The following is a 21,628-nucleotide window of genomic DNA, read 5'->3' as shown; positions in this document are numbered from 1 at the left end:
AAACAACATAATGATGCGAAATTCTTCCGTCTTGCAATAAAAAAAAAACTTATTTAACTTCTGGTTACCAACTCGGAAAAAGAAGAGTATTAGAAAGACAAATGGTGTTATTTTCGCTTACCGCCGTCGGGTCGCCGTCGATCTACGCCGAACTAATGCATGCTGCGTGACTGATTGGGTACCATTCACTAATTGGGTACTATGGGCCTTTAGTAACACCGCGGCAAAGCGCAATGCCCATGAGCACAAAATTTAATATCCTGTCAGCTTTTTATTTCCGGTCTAGTATATAAACCAATAGCGTAAGCATAACTTTGCCGTCGCGCCAAGTTTAAAAGCAAAAAGGGCGAAACAGACAAAAAAGGGGGCCAAAAAAATCACTTCATTCGAAAGCTTATATATTTTTCTATTCTCAAACTTTTGCACCACATGCTTATCTGTTTGCACCAACCGTGAAAATGATGTTTGAAGTTTGCAGGTCGCGAGCGCTCGACAAGACGAAGTTGTTTTTACTGGCTTTCTTGCATGCTACTGGTTTGGCATAAGTTAATTTGGGAGAAGGCGACAACTAAGAAAAGAATAACAATACTTATGAAAGAAACCAAAATAAAGACGTCATCATTATCATAAAAACACTAAAACCAGGAAATAAAATTTTAGTCCGTTCAATAAATTGTTTTATTATCAGAGAAAACAAGAACTCAAAACAAAAGATGGGCGGGATTTAATAACAACTTTGACTTTGATGACTGCAGTCACCGGGAAACTAAACATGCCTATAAATGACTTTCATTGAAGAAAATGCCTATTTACTGTTCTTTTACATGGTTGTTCTTTTGTTGAAGACTTCAATAATTTCAGACTGTGCGGCTCGGCTGCATCTCATGCAAACACGAAACTTCTAGCTGCTAAATACATGGCATGAAAAGTTCGACTTCTAAAAGCCACTGAACCAGCTTTCGCTCTCTGATTCTGAGAATGAAAAAATAAATAAATAGAGTTGTCAACTTGCTGCCAACCGGCTCAACAGTATAATTAAGCTTATGTTTCATGGCAATCAACCCAGAAGAATTTCGTTTTAAAACACGGTAAAACCCACTGGTAAACAAAACTACAAAGCGATTGTGTGTTGTCGTTTTCCAAATAAAGTTTGAATCGGCTTTAACACATGTAGACTGAGAAACTGAAGAACTGAAAATTAGAACTACAATACACAAGCTTGCAATGATAACGTTTTAATTTTATGTCTTAGTTTCAGCCAGGTTAAGTGAAAAATAATTGTCAAAAACTTTATTTTCGTGAATGAAAATCAGTTTACCTGACGCTCTAGCCAAAATTACACACTGGTTTATTATCGTCTTACCTTTTCTGAATCTAATCGACTAATTGTTTCAGTGATCTGTGCCTGGTTATCCATAAAAGCAATTTCAATAAGTACAAAATAGTCAAAAACACGAGCAGCATAAAGCAGAACAACTGAACCACAAGCTGCACACAGAATGAAGCCGAGAGCGCGCGGGAGACTTTGATCTGACTGGAAAGTGTGACTGAAAAAGAGACCGGAAATGCTCAACCTGGCGCATGCGTAGACGTTTTGCCGCGGTGTTGCCTTTAGTATATACTAAAACAGTGGATAGTGTTTTTCGCACGCTCTGATTGGCTACTCAATCAGTGAATATCCTGCACTATTCACTGATTCACCTCCAGTTCCTCCGAACGAGCGACGCCAAACTCGCGTAAGTTGCGAGCAAAATGGTTTCCCGATCTGCTGCCGTAAACAAACAAAGAAATTTCACAACTAATCAAGCAAGCTGTTTCCGAAATACACGAAGAAGGTGACGAAGTTTGGATTGGAAGTTTTAACAGGTAAAGCTTTGTCTTTTTGACACGAATTTATCGATAAAACCGGTGAAAAAGTTTTTTGTTTACAAATGCAAATTAAGTTTAAGTCTTACGTTACTTTATTTAGTTGAGTTGTTCATAAATAAGCTTAAAACTAAATTTAATAATCTTTTTTTATAGAATGATTTTAAATACAAAAAGAATTCACAACTCCTTTTGAAGAAATTTCCCTGCAAGAGCTAAACAAATGCCTTCAAAAGTTTTAATTGTCGGCAAGAAAAAGCGACGGCCGCGGCCGCCCAGTCATTACGCGCCAAAATTGTAATCGTTTTCAACAGTATTTGAGTTAAAAATCATCATTTTTGTGCTCAATTATCTCACTGTTTTAGTATATACTAAAACAATTATTCACCTCAGTGTCGGTGGCTAGTCGTGGATATTTACCTCACTGCTTCGCAGTTCGGCAAATATCCAAGACTAGCCACCTCCAATTCGGTGAATTATTGTTATTTATTCCAGAGCATCGTTTGCTCGAGTTACCGTGTGGCACAAAATGTTTGCGCTACGTGTTTGTAATCGAATGCCATAGAAAAGTAATTTGTCTTGCTGGTTTTAAATGGGGTATACACACAGTGGAATTGATGACGAATGTTTTTCCATTGCATGTATTCAATAAAAAAGAAAATTTTATCTTTCATTTGCCCGGGACTTTTAAAAAAAATAGCAAGAAAGAAAGAAAACCTGTCCTAATTGCAAACATTAGTTCCCTCAAAACACACAAAAAAATCGCCAATTCGCAAGACTAAACACCCGCAAAACTTTCGTGCCACAAGGTAAGAAGGTAATTGCACTCCTAACAATTTTTAAAAAATTAACGTTCAAGGTCCCTCCTTATCTGCTGCCTTGTCCGGACAGCCTCGGCCTCTAGTTTGGCCAAGCTCCCCAAAGAGCAAAAACCAGCAAGAGCGCTAACATAGCTAAACGACTTGCCATACTGAAGGTCTTGACGGGAAATGAACCGCTCCCGATTGTGATCGGACAGTTATTACTGAAAAGCAGAAATGTAACCCGGGCTTAGTCATTTAATAGTTAAACATCTTGACGTCTTTATTAGATAGTTAATTATTTGTTAGCATACTTTATGTCTTCAAAATTATTCAAATCAGCTGCAACTGTAGGATTCCCTTAGAATAAATATGATAAATCTACAGATAAATGTAAGCTTATCGCTTTTTATTCAATTTATTTATCTTTTTATCGATTTATTAATTACATTTATTATTCATTCAAAAATATATCCCCGATTCTGATTGGCTAAAAACACACGCATAATTCACCATAACCAGCTACTGATGACCAAATTTGGAAGAATTTTGCGTTTAATGAACCGATGACGTCAAAAGTGCAGCCTTCTTTCAGGTTAATTTTTTAGTTGTGAAAACAAAAAATGGCGGACATTTCACTCGTTTCAAGAGTAAGAACTGGGCGAAATTATAGCTAAAAACATGGCAAGAACACAACTCGAAGGGCGACATCTGCTATTTGGAGAAAATTTGCAGACCTGAACAACTCTAAACGTGCACTATAGAAGATGAACTTAACATCGATGGAGGTAAGCATGTTTTAGCTTTGTTTTTAAACTAGGCATTATTTTGATTGAATAATAAAACAATTATTGAATTCGGCCTCCGTATCATATGAAGAATTATAGAGATCTCCGCTCACACAGAAAAAAAGAATGCTTTGCTTGTGGATTGATTGAAAAGGAATTAAGTTATCTTTTCCTTCTCCTTTTCTTAAAATTAGTTGGTTTACTAAAGCGGATAAGGTCGATCGGATGATGAAATAACAGAACATTAATTTTACGGGTAGGGCTTCTCGAACTTTCCTTTTACTGACGGTCTATTAAACTTTGTTTATTCTCTGTAGTTAAGTTAATGAAAAAAGTTGACGTGTAATTTAAAACCGGTATTTCGGTATTTTAACTCTGTTGATTAAAATTTAAGGAAACTGCGAGTTTGCTAAAGCGGCGTTTTAGAAAAAAATAAGCCAACCGTTTTAGCTCGTTTTGGAGATTTATAATTTGTACTAGGAGTGAATACTCTCTCAGTGAAAATTAATGACTAGTTTGAACTCAAACGTAGACACCAGTCATGAGAGAATCTGAGAGAATCCGCCCAAAAGGCTCCATGAACTCATGAACTCGACTGAAACAAGAATGAAATTCCGGTGGAGTTTAATCAGAACGAAAAATTTCGCGTCTGTAATCAAACAGAAACGTTGCCTGCAGTATATTATAATGTGCCCATTTTCAAAAACTCTTTAGTATTCAGCATTCCTTAATTAAACAAACCAGAATTTTTTCTTCGTTTTAAATGCTCAGCTACTGCTTAGCGTAAGACGGAAAAGGCTGGTACACTGTCGTAAATGCGATGCTTCAGGCGATCTAGCAAAGACGGCTCACATTTGAATCAATATGCCGGAGCTTACAGTCAATGTAACCCTCCGCACCCCCACCCCTTCCTTCGGCTGGGACATAGGGGGGGGGGGGGGGGGGGGCATTTGCAGGGATTTTCCATTATTTGACGAGCGAAAGAGACTTCGACGACTTTTAAGCGCCATTCAAGGTCTCAATGGGGTTAATCGATAGGCGTAAAACGGCCAAAAATTTCGCCGATAGCCGTAAAAATTGAAAAATTTTAACGGTTAGCCGTAAATAGGGTAAAAAAGAGTTAACCGTAAAAGAAAGTGTTTCCTAGATTTGCTACTTTTAATGGAAGGTGCTAAACTCACCTATGGTTACGTTTTTTATTTCCCGGCTAGTGTGACTCCGTACGCACGTTAGGCGAAGCGCCTTTTAGAAGGTAACCAAGACCTAGGCTCCATTACCGGCGCTCTCTCGGGGAACTAATTTTTTCCATAGCGAAAGTGTGGCTTCTTGCTGGGAATTAACATTTGCAATTTTCCGGAGGTCCTGCCCTCGAAACACTAGTGAAACAACACGCAGAGATGTCACTCTTTGTAAAACACGTTGCCGATAAACAGCTTTTCCCTGTTTTTCTCTGACGCTACGGTAGACATTGCCATGCCTAGTCCCTGTACGGAGTCTTCCCACGCAATCTCGGCCGTTTTCACACTGTAGCTAGAAATGGATCATCCGTCTGAGCTAGCTTGTGTTCAGTCGCGTCCTCGCCACAGACACCCCTTCTCCGATTTTTTCTGAGGGGAGGGGGCGGCTGTACAAGGGGTTTCTGAAACGGATAATCCCGTCTTCAAAAGTCAGGCGGATTGTTCATTCAAAATTAAAACTATTCCATTTTCAAATTAAGACGTATTACCTATCTGACGCGAACCATCAAACGGATAACCCGTCTCGCACGAATAATCCTCCTCTAGTGTGAAAACGGCCATTTCTGTTATAATGAATTTCGCGCCCCGGCCTTGATTTGGCGTTCTCGTGTCTGCTTTTGCTTTTTCACAAAGATTATTTTTAAATTGACTTTTGACATTTCTTTGGTTAAAATAATATTAGAAGTGGATTGCTTTATAAATAGTATGATCTATCAAGTGTTAAAATTTTTCAAAAGCATAGCTTATTTCATCCTGAGATGATCCGAAGACTTTTATTCCAAAAATTACAGGTTAATTAATATTTAACTTTTTGAAACAAAATAAATTAATTTTTAACCTTTTCGTTAACCGTAACTGAAAAAAATTAACCGATAGCCGTAAAAGAGCCAAAATTTTAGCCGATAACCGTAAAAGCCACCACCCCATTGAGACCCTCATCCAAGTGCAGCGGGGGAGTGGACCGGAGTATTTCCGCCGAAGTGGAATGGGGCAAGAATCCTTGAAAGCGTTCTTTAAACTCATTCGATGAAACAGTGCGTTTGTAAAATTTTTTAAACTGCATTTACTAACCCTCTCCAACTAGAATGTAGAATTTCATTATGTTAACTGTAGACAAAAACACCACAACTATTTTATACAACTTGAAAATCATTGTATGTGGTGACGTGTGTTACGTGACAAATAAAGTTTAAACCCTTACATTAGCCTGCTTCCACCTTTCAACAAGAGCGGGGGATATGGGCGGGGTCATTAGCTTCAATTAGAGGAAGAAGCTGACCTTGGGGTGCGGGGCATTGTCAAATGCTCCGCTATGTCCCGCCCGGGGGGTGCATTGCCTGGTGCATTATCCCGGTTTACTTCATTAAAATTTTGGCTTTCCCCTGCAAACTGAAGACAGGTGCTTAATTATTTCACCGAGGAGGTTTCTCCAGCGTTCTGTTGCATAAATCGATCAATACCGTGGAAGAAACAATATACAGAGAAAACATTTTGTTGTCTAAGCATTATATAAAACAGTCTACATCTTCTCCGTCAAAACTTTGCGCGCACTGAGGATCCCGCAAGCTACGCAGGCTGCGCCACCAAGAACAAGCAGTCCTTTCACAAACTCAAAAACTGCTTTCCATGGATGCCTTGGCTATAGGTAAGCAAACCTGTTTTCCACGCATGCGTAGTAGGTAATCATGATTTCCAAGAAGTTCCGGTGATAATGGTATCACTGTTCTACCCGTACGCGTACACGGAATCAGTGTGTGTCTTAAGGTCTCTTATGCCAGAAGTACTGCACCAATGTTGCACCTAACTATTGTTATTGCAATCTGAGCCGTATTCATTGCTGCGGGTGATGGTACGCTACCTATACCCCCGTACACAGAAACAGTGTGTACCGCAAAACAGATCAACTTTACGCCCTGGGCGTTTATTTAATTTTAGGGGTCCAAGCAGGGGCTTTTAAGGAGGCGTTTAAATTCATTTTGCGTCAATCTCTACCAAACAAATATGGTTCCGGCGAAAACATCAAGAGAGTCTATTAATTATAGTGGAATATCCAGTCAATCAATTATTGATATGTCTACATGGCCTGCCCTCTAAAGAGATATGTAGGGGTAGATCTTACATAAGACAAGAACAGCTCGCATAATTGATTCGCCCCCTGCTGAAGCCTTATTTTTTGGCAAAGAGTCGTTTTCATTCAAATGCTGCCAGTAGCAACGGCACTCCAACATGGCGCGTGCTAAAATAATGCACGCGTAATATACGATTTCGTCTTTTATAAGACGCGAACAGGGGTTGGTAATCGGCTTCTGACACGAACGAGTCATTGATACGAGGTCTTCGTCTTGGCTAAGAAGCGTCTTATCTAAACACAGTTGCTACGAGTTGTTCTTTAGATAAAGCAAGTGAATAAATAAACAAAACGTCTTAGCTAATAAGTCGCGTCTTATTTCAGACATGTGCCAATTTATACAGGATGTCGGTGCGTCTCACGAAAGACGCACCTTTTCTGAGACGCGTTTTATTCTATTTTTGTTTCTTCGAATAAATGGCCTCCAGTGTTTCACTACTGGTTATTAATTAATTTAGATACAGGTTATAGTCAATTGTGGAACTTCTTTTTGGTTACTTAATACTTAAGACTAGCCTGAGAGCAAAAGGCGTTATTTGGGTCGGTCAGGCGGCGTTTGAGGTGCGAGCACCGGAACCCTCCTGATCGCCCTCAATAACGCTTGTTGGGAAGTCTACTTAAAACTATCAGAGGAGTCTTAAATGCGAAGTCATGGTAGTGACGTCCTTAAAACGGATATCTTCATAATATTTGCTTTGTCCCTTCGGTTTCCGTATACAGGGCTCAACTGTACAGATTAGGCTTCTACTGGTTTGATTTTCATTTCAGCCCGTTTGGCGGAGTAGTGATGGCTGTTCCAGGAATGCCAGTTTACACCGTTGGCATAAGAGGAGTGATTCCCATTAAGATAGTGACCATTCAAGTTGGAGCCGTGACAAGCATTGTACCACCAGGCTCCCTCATATAAAAATGGCACAGCTCGTGCCCGAAGCTTGGTCATTGTCTTGATCTTTAGTGGAGAATGACATATTTCGATGCCATGTAAGAGAGTCACCAGCAGTTCCTAAAAATGATTAACACAATTCTCATTTCTTATTGTAATTTTTTTGTAATGGTTCAAAATATCCTTTCTTTAAACGTTTCGGGAGGAAAGTGAAAGAGTACTCTAAATAAGTAAAATGGGCATTCCTACCCTTAAAAATTGCGCATTGTGAACGTGTGCTACAGTCTACTAGTATCCACTCTGTCACACTGTTAGATCTTTAGTTATTTTATTTCAACATTGACTTGGCGTTATTTTTCCTTGTAAGAAACAGTGAACGGGTGAATAATAAACCAAGTCGACCGTGAAAGGACTAGCTCCCTGATTCGGTATAGCACTTGACTGCAACAGCGGAGATTATAGGTTCGAAACCTGGATCGGACAATTTCTCAAGGTGTTGAAATAACTTAGAAATGAAAGTGCAGCCTTTGCTTTGCAAGCGGCTTGACCCTCACGCGGCAGTTCAGTCTCCAGTGGGAGTGTCCTCATTTAGCACTTTTGACCTAAAAAAAATTGACACTTGAATATACTTCGTTTGGAAGATAATTCTCAGCACGATGTCTTGGAACAAAGAGGAGAATGGAACAGAGGGGGAAACACCCATTCTCGCCCTTGGAATACGTGAATTTCACTTAATTATTTTTACACCAATTAAACGCTTGAAATTTATCGGAAGTTGGTTTGTGGAGAGGTCGCAAACTTTTATTCAGTATTGTCAGATAGAGTCGGGGTTATTATGCTCTCTTGGTGTGTGGCAATAAGGCCCTGTCCACACAAACGCGTTTTCAAAATTAGGCGTTTTAGTTGTCAGCGAAAACACATCGATCGATTCGCGTCCAAAACTACCGTTTTGATGTGTTTTTGACTGTCCACACTAAAACGTTCACTAAACGATAGAATTGCACGTTGTGACGTAATTTGAACCCTGTAGGCATGCTGAAAATACACGCTCATGCGATATTTCACGACCCACGTGGTACATATGACGCCATCGTTTTCATTTTGATGCGCCTTTCGACCGTTTTCGACCATCCACCCTATGCGCTTTTGTTTTGATCCACTTTCAATAGCTTTTTCAAATCGATGGATGAAAATGCTCAGCGTATAAGTGTGTACGGGGCCTTAATCCTGGTGGACTTGGTGACGTTTTAAAGAATTGATTTTAATGTGCGAACGTTCCAGGAACTAGATTTCCGTTTAATCACAGCCTCTAAATATAACTTTTGTGAAAATTACATATCTCGCCCAAGATTGCTCCTCTGACCGATTATTCTCTCTTGTTGGAACATTATTCGAGAAATGCTGGCTGTTATTATGCCAATTCACGAGTTAGTGAGCACGGAGCTGAAGCTAGTGCTCCTTAAAATTGGAAAAGTGAGGCATTGAGAAATAAATTTGTTAACTTACAGTTTTATATACAATATACAGTCCATTGAATTTTCCAACGTAAAATATTACATCCTCATAATACTCAGACTCATTTTCATTTGATAGAAAGGTTTGCCCAAAAGATGGTAGCGTGCACGTGGGCTCACAGATCGCGCCCATAAATCGTATAAACATGTAAATTGCTGCACTGACCTTACGACGGCGTGGAACTTCATTATTATTTCTTTAAATTGTTAACTATGCTGTTGTGTCTTACCAGCTCATTGTCCAAGACGTTCCAGCCTGTACTTGCTCTGTTCATCACCAACACCAAATGAGTCGTATTCAGCGTAAGCTGTTTGGTTGTCGAAGTCTTCCAGATCAACCCAAAGCCTGCTGCGTCCTTTAGTTAGTCGATGAATCTTGTCCAGCCCGAGCCAAAACTCACCATTCAGATTTCCAAAGCCTCGTTTGTAGTCGTCCCAGCCGCGATAGAAATCTACCGAGCCGTCCAGTCTCTTTTGGAACACAGTCCATCCGCCACCGGCTGTTTTTTGGTCACAGTACACATCAAAGGCTCCAGCATCTTCAGGGTCGATAGTGTAGACACCACTGGTTCGAAAACCGGCTTCATAGACCTCAGCACAATTTCTGCGAACTTGAATTAACTGAATGAATGAACAGTGTAGCGTTTCCAAGCTTTATCACTTTAACTCAATATGATAGGCGTGATATTAGCAGCCACTATATTTACTACTAACTGTATTTGAATAAAACATCACTTACAAACAAAGCCAACAAACGGATTGGAGTAGATCGCTAATACAATGTGCAGTAGTACCAAGCCCCCATCAAGTCATTTTTAGAGTGTCCACCGCCTCTCCCATCGGCTGTGTTCGGTGACAGTATGTACTTAGCCGGTGTACATACGCCCCCCCCCCCCCCCCCCCCACTCTTAGTAAAAAACCGGGAAAGGGGAATTTTTTTTTACTGAGGGGGCATCTGTACACAGGCTAAGTATATACACCCTCATTGCTGTTTAATCGTTGTCCTACTTGGCAAAATCATCGTAGATCTTGTAAACTGGAAAAAAGGAATAAATACTGCGAACTATGTGTTGATATTTGCCTTATTCTCTTTTGTATGACTTTAAATTTATTAGAAAAAAGAAGATAAAGGAAGAAAACTTGTAAATGGCTTAGCTGACTAGATAGAGGACGACAAAAGAGTAGAGCGCGCCAAAACCATAACTGATAACACCCTACCCCTTCAGGTAGGTTAATGTTCTGATGAAAGTACCTTTTATTTCGCAATTTTCACCTTTGAAGCCAGCTGGGCATGCGCAAATCTACTTCTTTACGGTATATCCCATGTAGCACGTTCCGTTGTTCAGGCAGGGCTCAGTGGCGCAAAGATTCTGTTAAAAGGAAAACAGTTGCAATGAATTATTCATTGGATCAGCTTCAGCAATTATGCATTATGTAAGTTGTTAAATTTGGAATAAATTATAGAATTATAGCACATTGCATATACCGCCAACACCGTTATTTTTTATCATCTTTTTCATCACTAGCTCAGAATCATCATAAATCCACCACTATGATGAAATGGTTAAAAATTCATCTTGGAGGGGATAAATACCTCTGTGCCTCTGTAGGTCCAGTCTTTTCTTGGTTTGAGATCCTCTGGGTGTTGCAAGTGATCTGAGTTACTCAGTTCACAGGCCATCTTGGTGTTTATCATTGGACCAATATTATAAGAAACACATCCCTCGCAAGGGCGCATTGGTCTTGGCAGTCAAGATTTAGTTCCACAGAATGATTTGAAATCACGTGTCCTTCAAGGTAAAACCCTCTGGCTGGTGTCAGAAACGTGATGCGTCGGTTGTTTTGACCGCAGTCACCTAAGATAGAGATTTTCAAAATAAAAACTTGTTTAAACGTAGAAAAGAGTTTGACCGACTACTTATCAGTCAGCACGGCTAGAAGAGTGCATTAATTTTGCAATCCACTCCTTAATTAACTAGCTCTCAGTCCCTCAATATTGGTGAGTACTAAAAATAACTAAGTTCCATGTAGGGGAAATCTGTTCCAGAATCCGGGAAATTGTTGCCCGTTGAGTCCAGAATCCTGGACTTTTGAATCCGGAATACAGCTCAAGGAATCTGGAATCCAACTAACGACTGGAGTCCGGAATACCATTCCACTGACGGAGAATCCGGAATCTAGTACCTCATTATGGAATCCGGAATCTACGGCGTGAGATACAGAATCCAAGAATGTATTGGATTCCCTTACCTATGGGGTGATTCTTATAAACGACTTTGTTTTAAGAACTCTTGAATGACCGAAGAACAGCTTGTATCGACAATAACTGATAATATATAGATTTAGCCAGGGCTAAAAGCGAAGCTCCCGTTAATAAATTCATGATTTAAATCAAACAATAAACTTGTAATCTACAGATCAGGGCACATTCATGTGACTTTTAAAGAAAGGTTACGTGATTTTAGAGAAAAATAATTTGACAGTCCAAGAGTGAAAGAAATTTTACATCGAGTCAATAGTCTTATTTGTACACCAACAAATAGCAATCATGTTCGATCACAGTAGATTAGGCCTCGAAAACAAATAGACCTATTCGTGTATTCCAACATTGCGCCGTTTGAGAGACTATGGATAATTGGACAAGCCCGAAATATAATCTTAAGAAACACACGCGCCACGATAGTCCTTGGTGGCAGCCAATTGACACGTTGCATTTCTATGTCTAAAAGGGAGGCCAAAATAAAAAATCCGGCCTGATTTTTTGTGTTCGACAAGTTTACTTTACAAGTTAATCTCGGCGCAAATATGGTGGCGTGTAATAAACCAGCCTTTTAAACATATTTTTTCTCATCACGTCTCAGGTAAACAGTACTATGAGGCCCTTTTTTATCATACAGACCTCGGAGAGAATTTGTTCTTTTTTGCCCTACTTAAACCTTTAATTCTCTAGTTTTTCACAATTTTGCAAGGCAAATTGCACTCATTCAATATCCAGGACGATCAAAGCAAGCGCTTCCTTTACACAAGAAATTATAGCACTGAACACATTATAAAACGTTTTCATGAAGAGAATTCCATAATGCCAGGACTTTTCAGTTAGAAAAATCTGGTCCTATGTGATATGCAGGGTAATAATTATGGGCTTTTAGTGAAAACGATAAAAAAATTCCCAAAATCACATTTTCGGCCAGCCGGACGGGTTCTCACTTTTGACAGGCACCAAATTTGCAGTGCGATTAATAGAGTCACCATTTTCGCTTCAACATGATAGAGAATTTGTTATGTTTACGTTTTATTTTCCTTTATTTATAAAACTGTTTATGGTTTTGTTATGTGTAATGTTTAAAAGCGAGTGATATTTACGCGCGGCGTTTTCAGTATTCCTGCATGCGATGTTTATGTTCGACTGGAAACAACCAGTGCAGCGATAAAAATTGCGAGAGGGACTGCTAACAATCAATAAAATAAATATAATTCGGTGAAATATGTACAGTGGCAATAATTTTCATTCACGAAGACAAGTATTGAGAGTAAAGTGTCTCTGAAAATCATGAGTCAGGTAAGCATAAGCTTATTTAGGTTTTATGCGGGCTTCTTGGTTTTTGCTCTTTTTCAAAATGAACTCGAGGCAAGATCGCTCAGAGCTTTCTGTTTACAGCCAAAATCATAAATAAATATTCTTCGGAACCTTTTCTTTGAATTTGCGGTCAAAAATTGTCTAAAGGCTTTTCAAACCTGATACTATTGTAGTTTAGATCATTGCTCGCGTGTATAAAACTTAAGCCGCATAAACCAAACGCTCGACTTCAGGAAACCGAAAAAAAAACACATCAAAGACAATAATTGCTCAGGCTTACCAGTCGAGATGCTGCTTCTGAAGGTCATCAAGTGTTCCAGAATCGCTTGAGACTTTTCAACCCTCTTACGCCTCAAGCAAGGGCAAGTGAGTAAGCTCATTTTTGAAAACAATGCCATCCGAAATCTGATTTCCATTGACTTTGACAAGCGGTGCATTTGTCAACAAAAAACACAATAAACTTAGCCATGAATTACAGAACAATCCTGATAGCAGCTGTATTCCATTTTGTATATCAAGTAAAAAAAGACAGTTTAAAACATCACAAGATGACACAAAACCCTGTCAGCTTCAGCTATCAGTAAGGAAGTTTCAAGACGCTGCATAAATTTTCCGCATGAACTCACCTGTAAAATTTTGACGAATCAGAACATAAAAATTGGACGTAGAGCGTGATCAACGCAAGACAGTGAGAAAAGTCAAAAGCGATTGCCTTCCTGTGTAAAAGCCGGCTGAATTTTCGCATCCGAGGTCAGTTCGAAATCAAAATTTTAAAAGTGCGGCTCATAAACACCACTTATTTCATATGCATTTTAAAAAAATTGAACTTGAGCCTGCGATCATTTAAAAAGTAGCAACTTGTCAGCACTCAGTGCACTGTATGTTGATTCGCCTTTTTTATGGAGCTAACACTTATTTTATCGATAGAAAGTTGCCATTGTGCGTGAGCTACATATACCAAAATTTCCATATGTTGCTTTCCGAGTAGTACGTTTTGCTAAACTATAAGGCAGTGAGAAAAAAGATGTTCCAATTAAGGCCCAGTTTTCATTTAGACCGTTGGGCCTAGGAAACTTCAAGACATTTCGGTGTGATCAGGCGGTCGAGCCCTGCTCAGCCGTTTTTTTCACGTGCACTAAAAAACAGCTTGTCACACTATACCGGAAAGCGTTTGTCGCCGGCACGAAAACCATACCGGATAAGAACGGTGATTTCGGCGCGATTTCTGTGTCGGGGCGAAACTGCGCCTTGCCTACCCACCTCTAAAGTGGAGAGTCACATTTCGGATAACTGTTCATACTATATCGCATAGCTTGTCGTATCGGCAAGAAATGCTATCCGCTACATTGTGAACATAGCCTTACTTATAGCAACTCCTCAGTTACTGGCGTAGCGTGTGTTTTAAACGGGTCCGGAATAAAGACGTCCGTCGAATAAGGTAATTTCAAAGTTTCTCTGGTGATGGAAAAATCTCCGTTGATTGTTAAGTTAATATCTACAGGTCTAACCGAACTTAACCTAAGCCCCACTGAAAAATTCGCATTCGTAACATACTGAAGTTGTATATAACTCCAGGCTCACGGTTCAGGTGGCAGTTGGTGAACGTCGGCTCGACAGACAAAATTGTTCAGTTTTAAGCTTTCATGACAAATTGCGACCCTACAAGATCTTTTTGTGTATATAATAGCTGGAATAATTGCAAAGAAGATCTTCGCGGCAAATGAGAAGGTTAAGTGATGTTAGCGAAGAAAAAGCCTGAAATTGAAAAATAGCTGAATCTGTTTACCTCACCTTCAACGCGAGCAGTTGCAATGCAGTTTAGCCAAGCTCCCCAAACAGCAAAAGCCAGCAAGAGCGCTAACACTGCTAAAAGACTTGCCATACTGAAGGTCTTGGCCGGGAATGAACCGCTCCCGATTGCGATCGGACAGTTATTATATGGAAAAGCAGAAAAAGTCAACTGCGGGCTTAGTCATCAGTTAAACCTCTTGACGTCTTTATTAGATAGTTAATTATTATTATTCAGGGGCACCCAGCGACTGTTTTCTTTAAAATATCGATATCTGTTCCGAGAAGCAAATATTGCCTAGAATATTTTCTCTTACTTGAGGACGGCTAAAAATTTCTAGATCACCGTTCCATTCAGCTACAATTTTCTAAGCTTGTCTAATAAATTTCCTACGATTTTCCGAAGTTTAATTTTCGCATTTTTCTTCCCAAGTAAGGCTATTTTTCATAGAAAAAAGAAAACCTAAAATTTTCGAATTAAAAAATGTGACGGAGAGAGGAATTAGAAAATGTCTCAGTTTCGTAATACGTCAAATTTCATCTAAAATTTTCGGAAAAATGATACTCAAGCTCTTGTAATTTCGATAAGACTCAAGTTCCCCTAAGATGACCGAACAGATACAAATTTTACAGCCCCGCTTAGAATGCATTTCTAGATATCTAAAAGTACTCTGGATAGCCTAAAAAGTGTTTTCAATGCATTTAGGACCAAATCGTCGTTGGGTGCCCCTGATTATTAGCATACTTTATGTCTTTAAAATTGTTCAAGTCAGCTGCAACAGTAGGATAATCCCTTAGAATAAATATGATAAATCTACAGATAAATGTAAGCTTATCGCTTTTTACTCATTTTATCCTTTTGTTTCAATTTAGTAATTTCGCACTTCACCCTTTAAGGTGGAAGATAGGTTCTGAGCTCCCAATCCTTATAAATGAGATGGTGACTGCATGGTTCTCTAGGTTCTTTCTCGTTTACTTCCTAGCTAGAATAACTACCCTTTTGTGCACTGCAGTACACATGGATTTTCGTATTTTCGTAGTATATGGTGAAAATATGATTTTTCAATTTTTCGAAAGACTATTTTATAATTTAATTCAAGAATCACTCGTGGATTTTTAAAAAGGAATTAAATTGTCTTTTCGTCATCCTTTTCTTTAAATTAGTTTGCCAGCGAGAGGGTCAGTCGGATGATGAAGTAACAAAACATTAATTTTACGCGGTAGGGCCTCTCGAACTTCCCAGTTACTCTTGGTTTAAACTTTGTTTATTCTCTGTAATAGTTAATGAAAAAAAGTTGGCCTGTAACTTAAAAAGGATCTTTTAACTGTGTTGATTGGAATTTAAGGTAAAGGTTGCTTTTCCTGAAAAGTTTTTTTTCAGAAAAATACGATTAACCATTTTAGCTTGTTTTGGAAGTTTTGTCAGTAATAGTTGTTCAACTTCTAATCTTCAATTCTTTGTAGAGTGAATCTTCCCTCGGTGAAAATGACTAGTTTGAACTCAAACGTAGATACCAGTCATTTTTCTCCTCACAGGCACCAAATATAATGACTGCAAATGCTAAACCTTGTACATAACAGCGAACAACAATAGCGCTTGGCATGAGTATGACGTCTATTGAAGCATAAAATTAATCTTCGATGAAGTCTAAGGCAAATTGCATTGGTGTTTAAGGTTTATAAGTTTGGTCTTTTAGTGAAAATAGACACAACAATTATATTGTTTGTATTTTCCGAGTACGTGTTAAAACTCATTCTCTGCATGTCTTCTTCATTTATTTTCTTGGCCAATGTTAAACAACCAAAATACGACGACAAAAGCTGAGAGAACCGCTTAAAAAGCTCAATGAACTCGACTAAAACGCGAATGAAATTTTGAGTTGAGTTTACTTATCAGATCAGAACGACATATTTTGTGTTAATTAAACGGACACGTTCCTTACAGCATGTTTACTTATAATCTGCCCATTTTCGAAAATACTTTATTATTTCGCATTTCTTAAATCAACAAGAATTTTTTCTTGGTTTTACAATGCTTAGCGTGAGACGGCAAAGGATGATATTGTCGTAAATCTGATGCTTCAGGCCACCGAGCAAAGACGGCTCTCTTTTGTATCAATTTGCCGGAGCTTATTCCGGTTTACTTCTTTAAAATTTTGGCTTTCCCCTACAAGTTGAAGACAGGTGCTTAATTATTTCGCTGAGGAGGTCTCTTCAGCGTTCTGTTGCTGAACTGGCACTAATTTTTAACAACACTGGCCGGAGTGGAAGAAACAATTAAGAGAAAAGAGTTTTGTTGTTTGAGCAAAAACAAAAACGTCATTATGATATTAAGGACTAAATAAATTGTCTCTGGGCCAAATTTCAGAATTCTTGCGGCTACGAAAGGAAAGTTATTGTAATACTCTAACTGAAGTGGCCGGATACTGGGCAACATAATGTACTTCTTAGCGGGGCTGTGTCAAGAAATTTATCGAAATTCCGTCAGTGGGAACAGTACCACTAAACTGCGACAAAGATAAATATTACAGCTCAAAACATTCAAAGAAGATACAAAAATCACACATGGTGACATATACAAAAGAATGCTCGGATGGACAAACTTGAAGAAGTAGATTAATTCGGATTGAAATTGTGATTTTTGAAAACTTAATCGTAGATACTTTTGTTTTTTGGCCATCTTAGTTTTTAAAAGAAGAAACGTAAAGCAAACTGCGGTGATTAATATGAAGAAATATAAACGCATTTCTGGAAAGAAGAAAGACTTTAATTCGACGTTTCGTATGTTCCAACATACATCTTGAGTAAACCGTTGAATACCCGAGTGAATAACAACAAGAATTTAAATGTAGAAGCGCGTGACCATGCCACGTCAACTGGTCATAACATGAAATGGGACCATTTCGAAACTTTGGCAAGAGGATGGAATCGAGAATCGCGAATCGAGTCGAGAATCGAGACTCGCAAAAGACTTTCAACTTACTTTTAAACGGTACTGTATTAAACACACGGTTCTCTCCCGTCCTATTGCGTAACTTCACTATAGGCAATACTAAGGGTACTTCATGCAACGGTAATCAGATGTTCTCGGACGATTTACACGACGTCCATTAATCTCAGTTTCTCTTTAATCACATGATCGAGTGGTTAACAACGCAAGCTACATGCTTACCCGTAGAGAGCAGCTGTACATCAATCATTCTGTATCCGTTCTGCAGAGCAAACTTCACGGCCTCCTTTCCATCATCACCCAAAGCCTTGAACACTCCAAGACCGAAGAGAGGCATTTTATAGCCATCGTTTAAAGTGACTTTGCTCTGCAAGCCTTCTCCATCTAAGACCATTCTTGTAAGGCCCTTTACTTGTAAAACTGGCAATCCAATTATTAGATGAAACCTTTGTAGCAAAAGCTTTTTCAAAAGGCGTAGATTTGTGGCAGGCATTAAAACGCCTCACTAGTCTTGTAGTACTCCGCTGGTCACCGAGCGCTTTTGTCATACAGGACTGTCTTGGATTCCAGGAACTGGATTGCGGATTCCTTGTCAGTAGAACTTATATTCCGGATTCCAATCATTAGCGGAATTTCGGATTCCTTGAGCTGAATTCCGAATTCTAATATTCCGAATTCCATAAGTAATAATTTCCCGGATCCCAGATTACCTTACGTGGGGCGACTTCTGACATACACAACAATAGAAGCGCACACACACTAGGCTTCTTGCATAAATTCTGCAGGTAGAATTTCTAGCAGAATAAGCGATTTTTGAGGCGAGCATTCTGCCGGCAGAATAAGGGAAATCAGCGGCACTAATGATATGCATAACAGAGGTAAGAAAAATTTAAACCTACAATAAAAAACAAATGGAAAAATAAGCCTTGTGAATCATTTGATTATTTAATAGCTACCACGCACTCACATTAAACTCACATTACGCATAATGATTTATCCAATTAGTTTTTAGAAGTAAGGCCCAGGTACCATTCTACATTTAAGAAAAAAACTGAATACGGCCCGGAGGGCCTAAAATTTTTTCGGATACCGAGCAGAATAAGTGTGTCCGACCAGAATTTTGAGCAGAATAAGAGATTTTTACGAGACTCTACATAGGAATGAGGATATATATGAACTTAAAGGTGTACATACTGCCACCTTTGAACCTCATCTTTTCTCACGTAATGTTGAACATTGTAGTATATCAAATGTTAATAGTTACCAATGTTCCTCCCTTACCAAATCCAACACTATTTTGAATGTATTTTTAAGCTATTTTTGAAAACTGTTTTTAACCTGTTTTGTGAAATAGGTTTTAAATAGGGTGAAAAGTGTATTTTTAATGTATTTTTCGACTGCTTTTAAAGGTGTTTTAACCTGTTTAAAACACTATTAAAAAAGAATTTTTAATGTATTTTTAAATTCGTTTAAAATATATAAAAAATTCCAGGGCTTTTGCAAGGCTCAAAACAGGTCTAAAATAGTTTTTAAATATCTTATAAATCGGAATAAAAACAGGATAAAAACAGTTTCAGAAACATATTTTAATTTGCTATACTATTTTAAAACTATTTTTAATGGCAATTTTAAACGTATTTTGAAAAAAACAGGTTTAAAATAGGTCCAAAAATATATTTTTAATATATTTTTCGACTGACTTTAAAGGTGTTTTAACCTGTTTAAAACGCTATTAAAATGTTATGCTTCAAAATATATTTTAATAGCTTTTTAATGGGTTTCGAAATTTAGTAAAATAATCGTATTTGCAAATACAATAAAAATACTTTGAAAATAGTATTAAAATACCACAGAGGAAGAAAAGCAATAGCACGCGTATATTGTGAAAATACATCAAAAATAGGATGCAAAAATGCAAAAACAGTATAAAATTGTAAGAAAATAGCCTTAGAGTTGTCTGAAAACAGTACAAAAATCGGTCGAAAGAGCATAAAAACAGTACAAAAACAGGATGAAAATACCATTTAAATTCATGAAATAAAATGAATACAAAACCGTCGAAAATTACTCTGAAAAAGCAAGATTTACTTCTGCGAAATTTCTCCACACAGTCCTACGCTAGCATTTCACCGGAATTATCTCTTAGCCGATTACTTTACGCTGATTTCCCTACGAATTCTCCGGAAAATTCTTATGGAATTTTTCAGAAATGCTGAAATCAATCTTTAGCCTGTGTACAAACCCCCTCCCCTCAATAAAAATCGGAGGGGAAGGGGGTCGGTACACAGGCTATCAATCTTCCGCTTCAAAAGAGTATTGCGTTACGTTACCGGTAAATAATAATCTACATACATGTAACTTACATTTTTTATTATATTCACGGCTTTACTCAATTATTATCAGAAGCTTGCAGGCTACGCCTGAACGTTTAATTATTGGCTGATAAAGAACAACATAAGAATAACACAATCAAATTTACACGAGCATGAAAGAGGTCGGTGACGTGACATCAAGTGACTGAGAACAGCGAGGCTGAGCATGGAACCCTAAAATTGCCGTACAGGCGGGAGTATATAAATGTTTACTACCCTTCATTTGTTTCTCATATGGCGTATACTTAAGCGTCTTAGCAACATGTTATGCATATATTGTGTATAATACTCACATAACAGAAGACTCTTGGATTAACACACAAGACAGCACAAGACCGCGTGCTTCGGAGAGAAACTGAACCAGATCCTTTCAAAGTACATAACAGTCGCTGAGGAGTCATACCCATTTTTGATCCGTGATAAATGCAACATCTACGTGTTCAGACAATCCGCAGAGTTGAAATGTATATACTTTTGTAAGATCGTAACAAACAGTAAAATCAAGCGCACCCGCCATCACAGCAACCGCCGGTACAATAATTTGAAATGAGCAAAGGACAAAGGACGGTTTGTTTATCACGTGCATTTGTCACATCACCGCGGCGCGAAGTCGTGATTTCAGTCGCGCGTGACATCTTAGAAATAATATGCCATGCATGTGCGGAATAATCTATGAGAGAAAGATAACCATATGTCGGAGTTTATTCATATCTGAGCTTTGTTTCTTGATGCAATATATATGAGGTGAGATCTTAGCTTGGATAATTCATTTATTATGTAATTTCAAGGGCTTATTTTAGATAAACCTCTGTTGACCGCGTGCATCCGGTTCTCGGCCCGCGGCTTCGGCTGTTTGTGAAAAAATTTCTATATGAAATTAAAATGCGATTTTAAGAAGTTTCTTTTAAAAAACTTATGGAAAGTCCCGTAACTAGATTAATTGAATCACGGCTAAAATCTACGCGGAGATTTTCGCAGAGAGCTTGCAGGTAATGAACAGTGAGGAACGGATAGATCTTTTATCGGAACGCTGTCACAGTTACGTGTTGTCAGTCAAAGCTAAAACCTATTCCTAATTTTCTTCTCTTTTTTTATTTAATTTAGATTAAATTTTTCGCTCAGCTTCGAACTTTGTTGGGAGGAGAATCCGGTCCACAATATGTGATAGCTTGTTTTGAGTCATTTATGAGTTCGTGACACGATGGAGGCTTAAAAATTAACTTTGTGCAATTGTTACTTTTATTTATAGTCTGAGTATAAGTCTCCCAAAAGACATTACAGTATTGCACCCTAGTAATAATAAGTTATAAGTACACTACTTTAAAGTATTTACAATAAGGTAAGCATTTGATGACTTTAAGCAGACTTCAAATAGTTTATGGATAATCTGTTTTTATAGTCAGAGTGCTGTGTGCCCAAAATACAATTCAAATAGACCTCAAAACAGTGTTTAAGTACCCTATTTAAAAGTATTTAAAATGCGGTCAGTTCTTAAGGTTTTAAAACATACTTCAAATAGTCTATTTGAACTCTGTTTGTAACTTTGTCAGTGGATGCGTCTCAAAATACATTTTAGATACAACTCAAAACAGTGTTAAAGTACCCTATTTAAAAGGATTTAAAATACGGTCAGCATTTAGGCTCTTAAAACATATTTCAAATAGTCTATTTGAACTATGTTTATAACTTTGTGAGTGGATGCGTCTCAAAATACATTTTAGATA

At 38.2% G+C, this 21,628-nt stretch overlaps 1 pseudogene; it reads right to left on the bottom strand.

The window, feature by feature from the left end:
- Positions 1-7,159: 7,159 nt before the first annotated feature.
- Positions 7,160-17,926, bottom strand: LOC140925625 (microfibril-associated glycoprotein 4-like; annotated as a pseudogene).
- Between the last annotated feature and the right edge of the window lie 3,702 nt (positions 17,927-21,628).

This window comes from Porites lutea, chromosome 2 (assembly GCF_958299795.1).
Source record: "Porites lutea chromosome 2, jaPorLute2.1, whole genome shotgun sequence".
Taxonomy (NCBI): Eukaryota; Metazoa; Cnidaria; class Anthozoa; order Scleractinia; family Poritidae; genus Porites; species Porites lutea.
Note: the sequence above shows the minus strand (reverse complement) of the source record. Positions and strands in the feature narration are given on the sequence as shown.